Genomic DNA, 5649 nt, shown 5'->3' with positions numbered 1-5649 from the left:
CATGGCATTTGCTTTCCCTTGCCACCAGCCCTTGGGATAGGGTCTGCACCTCAGGAAAGCTGTTTCCGTGGGAAACCGGCTTTCTGCCAAAGGGCCTCAGGGCCGTTGGTCTCGAGGTCCCTCAGGCTCCCCAGAGCACAGGGACAAGGTGAGGGGCTTAGAACATGCCTGGGCCATGTTGTTTCTTCCGCCTGGGTGTGTGGTATTTTGTTGACCTGGCTACCCCCACTTGGGATAGGATTTCCACAGCAAGAGTATATTGTTAGTTGGAAGCCGTTTTGGCCCCTGGGGGTCTCCGGGCTGTGTTCCTTGGGTTGGAACTCCTGCTAGCAAAACCGCCGGGATGAGGGAAGGGCTCAGACTGTGCCTGGGCCTGTGGTCTCTTCCAGGTCAGTCTATGGCATTTCCTTCACCTTGCCACAGGCACTGGGGAGCATGTCTGCACGTGGAGAAGGACTTCCTCGTGGGAAGCCGGTTTCTGTCAAACGTGTCCCAGTGCTGTGATCCTCTCTTTTCACTCCTACTGCCAGAAGCCCAGGGAGGAGGGGAGGGCTTAAAACATGGGTGGGCACTGGGGTTTCTTCCAGAGAAGGGGATGGCATTTGCTTTCCTTTGCCACCAGCCCTTGGGATAGGGTCTGCCCCTCAGGAGAGGTGTTTCCGTGGGAAGCCGGGTTTCTGCCCAACGGACCTCCGGACGGTGTGTCTCGGGAGTCCCTCCGGCTCCCCAGAGCACAGGGAGGAGGTGAGGGCTTAGACCATGCCTGGGCCATGTTGTTTCTTCCACCTGGGTGTGTGGCATTTTGTTGACCTGGCTACCCCCACTTGGGATTAGATTTCCACAGCAAGAACATATTGTTAGTCGGAAGCCATTTTGGCCCCAGGGGGTCTCCGGGTTGTGTTCGCTGGGGTTGAACTCCTGCTAGCAAAACCGCCGGGATAAGGGAAGGGCTCAGACTGTGCCTGGGCCCTGTAGTCTCTTCCAGGTCAGTGTATGGCATTTCCTTCACAATGCCACAGGCACTGGGGAGCATGTCTGCACGTGGAGAAGGACTTCCTCGTGGGAAGCCGGTTTCTGTCAAAAGGGTCCCAGCGCTGTGTTCCTCTCTTTTCACTCCTTCTGCCAGAAGCCCAGGGAGGAGGGGAAGGCTTACAACATGGCTGGGCACTGGGGTTTCTTCCAGAGAAGGGGATGGCATTTGCTTTCCCTTGCCACCAGCCCTTGGGATAGGGTCTGCACGTCAGGAAAGCTGTTTCTGTGGGAAACCGGCTTTCTGTCCAACGGGCCTCAGGGCCGTGGGCCTCGGGGGTCCCTCCGGCTCCCCAGAGCACAGGGACGAGGTGAGGGGCTTAGACCATGCCTGGGCCATGTTGTTTCTTCCACCTGGGTGTGTGGCATTTTGTTGACCTGGTTACCCCCACTTGGGATAGGATTTCCACAGCAAGAGCATATTGTTCGTCGGAAGCTGTTTTGGCCCCAGGGGGTCTCCGTGCTGTGTTCTTGGCGTTGTACTCCTGCTAGCAAAACCGCTGGGATGAGGGAAGGGCTCAGACTGTGCCTGGGCCCTGTGGTCTCTTCCAGGTCAGTGTATGGCATTTCCTTCCCTTGCCACAGGCACTGGGGAGCATGTCTGCACGTGGAGAAGGACTTCCTCGTGGGAGGCCGGTTTCTGTCAAAGGGGTCCCAGTGCTGTGCAACTCACTTTTCACTCCTGCTGCCAGAAGCCCAGGGAGGAGGGGAGGGCTGACAACATGGCTGGGCACTGGGGTTTCTTCGAGAGAAGGGGATGGCATTTGCTTTCCCTTGCCACCAGCCCTTGGGATAGGGTCTACACCTCAGGAAAGCTGTTTCCGTGGGAAGCCGGCTTTCTGCCCAATGGGCCTCAGGGCCGTGGGCCTCGGGGGTCCCTCCGGCTCTCCACAGCACAGGGACGAGGTGAGGGGCTTAGACCATGCCTGGGCCATGTTGTTTCTTCCACCTGGGTGTGTGGCATTTTGTTGACCTGGCTACCCCCACTAGGGATAGGATTTCCACAGCAAGAGCATATTGTTCGTCGGAAGCTGTTTGGGCCCCAGGGGGTCTCCGGGCTGTGTTCTTTGGGGTTGAACTCCTGCTAGCAAAACCGCCGGGATGAGGGAAGGGCTCAGACTGTGCCTGAGCCCTGTGGTCTCTTCCAGGTCAGTGTATGGTATTTCCTTCACGTTGCCACAGGCTCTGGGGAGCATGTCTGCACGTGGAGAATGACTTCCTCGTGGGAAGCCTGTTTCTGTCAACCGGGTCCCAGTGCTGTGCTCCTCTCTTTTCACTCCAGCTGCCAGAAGCCCAGGGAGGAGGGGAGGGCTTAGAACATGGCTGGCCACTGAGGTTTCTTCCAGAGAAGGGCATGGCATTTGCTTTCCCTTGCCACCAGCCCTTGGGATAGGGTCTGCACCTCAGGAAAGCTGTTTCCGTGGGAAGCCGGCTTTCTGTCCAACGGGCCTCAGGGCCGTGGGCCTCGGGGTCCCTCAGGCTCCCCAGAGCACAGGGACGAGGTGAGGGGCTTAGAGCATGTCTGGGCCATGTTGTGTCTTCCGCCTGGGTGTGTGGCATTTTGTTGACCTGGCTACCCCCACTTGGGATAGGATTTCCACAGCAAGAGCATATTGTTAGTCGGAAGCCGTTTTGGCCCCAGGGGGTCTCCGGTCTGTGTTCCTTGGGGTTGAACTCCTGCTAGCAAAACCGCCGGGATGAGGGAAGGGCTCAGACTGTGCCTGGGCCCTGTAGTCTCTTGCAGGTCAGTGTATGGCATTTCCTTCACCTTGCCACAGGCACTGGGGAGCATGTCTGCACGTGGAGAAGGACTTCCTCGTGGAAAGCCGGTTTCTGTCAAACGGGTCCCAGTGCTGTGCTCCTCTCTTTTCACTCCTGCTGCCAGAAGCCCAGGAAGGAGGGGAAGGCTTACAACATGGCTGGGCACTGGCGTTTCTTCCAGAGAAGGGGATGGCATTTGCTTTCCCTTCCCACCAGCCCTTCGGATAGGGCCTGCACCTCAGGAAAGCTGTTTCCGTGGGAAGCCGGCTTTCTGCCCAACGGGCCTCAGGGCCGTGGGCCTCGGGGGTCCCTCCGGCTCCCCAGAGCACAGGGACGAGGTGAGGGGCTTAGACCATGCCTGGGCCATGTTGTTTCTTCCCCCTGGGTGAGTGGCTTTTTGTTGACCTGGTTACCCCCACTTGGGATAGGATTTCCAAAGCAAGAGCATATTGTTCATCGGAAGCCATTTTGGCCCCAGGGGGTCTCCGGGTTGTGTTCCTTGGGGTTGAACTCCTGCTAGCAAAACCGCCTGGATGAGGGAAGTGCTCAGACTGTGCCTGGGCCCTGTGGTCTCTTCCAGGTCAGTGTATGGCATTTCCTTCACCTTGCCACAGGCACTGGGGAGCATGTCTGCACGTGGAGAAGGACTTCCTCGTGGGAAGCCGGTTTCTGTCAAACGGGTCCCAGTGCTGTGCTCCTCTCTTTTCACTCTTCCTGCCAGAAGCCCAGAGAGGAGTGGAGGGTTTAGAACATGGCTGGGCACTGGGGTTTCTTCCAGAGAAGGGGATGGCATTTGCTTTTCCTTGCCACCAGCCCTTGGGATAGGGTCTGCACCTCAGGAAAGCTCTTTCCGTGGGAAGCCGGCTTTCTGCCCAATGGGCCTCAGGGCCGTGGGCCTCAGGGTCCCTCCGGCTCTCCAGAGCACAGGGACGAGGTGAGGGGCTTAGACCATGCCTGGGCCATGTTGTCTCTTCCACCTGGGTGTGTGGCATTTTGTTGACTTGGTTAGCCCCACTTGGGATAGGATTTCCACAGCAAGAGCATATTGTTAGTCGGAAGCTGTTTTGGCCCCAGGGGGTCTCCGGGCTGTGTTCGTTGGGGTTGAACTCCTGCTAGCAAAACCTCCGGGATGAGGGTAGGTCTCAGACTGTGCCTGGGCCCTGTGGTCTCTTCCAGGTCAGTGTATGGCATTTCCTTCACCTTGCCACAGGCACTGGGGAGCATGTCTGCACGTGGAGAAGGACTTCCTCGTGGGAGGCCGGTTTCTGTCAAACGGGTCCCAGTGCTGTGCAACTCTCTTTTCACTCCTGCTGCCAGAAGCCCAGGAAGGAGGGGAAGGCTTACAACATGGCTGGGCACTGGCGTTTCTTCCAGAGAAGGGGATGGCATTTGCTTTCCCTTCCCACCAGCCCTTCGGATAGGGCCTGCACCTCAGGAAAGCTGTTTCCTTGGGAAGCCGGCTTTCTGCCCAACGGGCCTCAGGGCCGTGGGCCTCGGGGGTCCCTCCGGCTCCCCAGAGCACAGGGACGAGGTGAGGGGCTTAGACCATGCCTGGGCCATGTTGTTTCTTCCACCTGGGTGAGTGGCATTTTGTTGACCTGGTTACCCCCACTTGGGATAGGATTTCCACAGCAAGAGCATATTGTTCATCGGAAGCCATTTTGGCCCCAGGGGGTCTCCGGGTTGTGTTCCTTGGGGTTGAACTCCTGCTAGCAAAACCGCCTGGATGAGGGAAGTGCTCAGACTGTGCCTGGGCCCTGTGGTCTCTTCCAGGTCAGTGTATGGCATTTCCTTCACCTTGCCACAGGCACTGGGGAGCATGTCTGCACGTGGAGAAGGACTTCCTCGTGGGAAGCCGGTTTCTCTCAAACGGGTCCCAGTGCTGTGCTCCTCTCTTTTCACTCTTGCTGCCAGAAGCCCAGAGAGGAGTGGAGGGTTTAGAACATGGCTGGGCACTGGGGTTTCTTCCAGAGAAGGGGATGGCATTTGCTTTTCCTTGCCACCAGCCCTTGGGATAGGGTCTGCACCTCAGGAAAGCTCTTTCCGTGGGAAGCCGGCTTTCTGCCCAATGGGCCTCAGGGCCGAGGGCCTCAGGGTCCCTCCGGCTCTCCAGAGCACAGGGACGAGGTGAGGGGCTTAGACCATGCCTGGGCCATGTTGTCTCTTCCACCTGGGTGTGTGGCATTTTGTTGACCTGGTTAGCCCCACTTGGGATAGGATTTCCACAGCAAGAGCATATTGTTAGTCGGAAGCTGTTTTGGCCCCAGGGGGTCTCCGGGCTGTGTTCGTTGGGGTTGAACTCCTGCTAGCAAAACCTCCGGGATGAGGGTAGGTCTCAGACTGTGCCTGGGCCCTGTGGTCTCTTCCAGGTCAGTGTATGGCATTTCCTTCACCTTGCCACAGGCACTGGGGAGCATGTCTGCACGTGGAGAAGGACTTCCTCGTGGGAGGCCGGTTTCTGTCAAACGGGTCCCAGTGCTGTGCAACTCTCTTTTCACTCCTGCTGCCAGAAGCCCAGGAAGGAGGGGAAGGCTTACAACATGGCTGGGCACTGGCGTTTCTTCCAGAGAAGGGGATGGCATTTGCTTTCCCTTCCCACCAGCCCTTCGGATAGGGCCTGCACCTCAGGAAAGCTGTTTCCGTGGGAAGCCGGCTTTCTGCCCAACGGGCCTCAGGGCCGTGGGCCTCGGGGGTCCCTCCGGCTCCCCAGAGCACAGGGACGAGGTGAGGGGCTTAGACCATGCCTGGGCCATGTTGTTTCTTCCACCTGGGTGAGTGGCATTTTGTTGACCTGGTTACCCCCACTTGGGATAGGATTTCCACAGCAAGAGCATATTGTTCATCGGAAGCCATTTTGGC

The sequence above is a fragment of the Ursus americanus genome, unplaced genomic scaffold (genome assembly GCF_024610735.1).
Source record: "Ursus americanus isolate L20-20 unplaced genomic scaffold, mUrsAme1.1.p SCAF_51, whole genome shotgun sequence".
In the NCBI taxonomy this organism is placed as follows: domain Eukaryota; kingdom Metazoa; phylum Chordata; class Mammalia; order Carnivora; family Ursidae; genus Ursus; species Ursus americanus.
The sequence above is the reverse complement of the archived record's forward strand: the minus strand, read 5'-3'. Positions refer to the sequence as shown.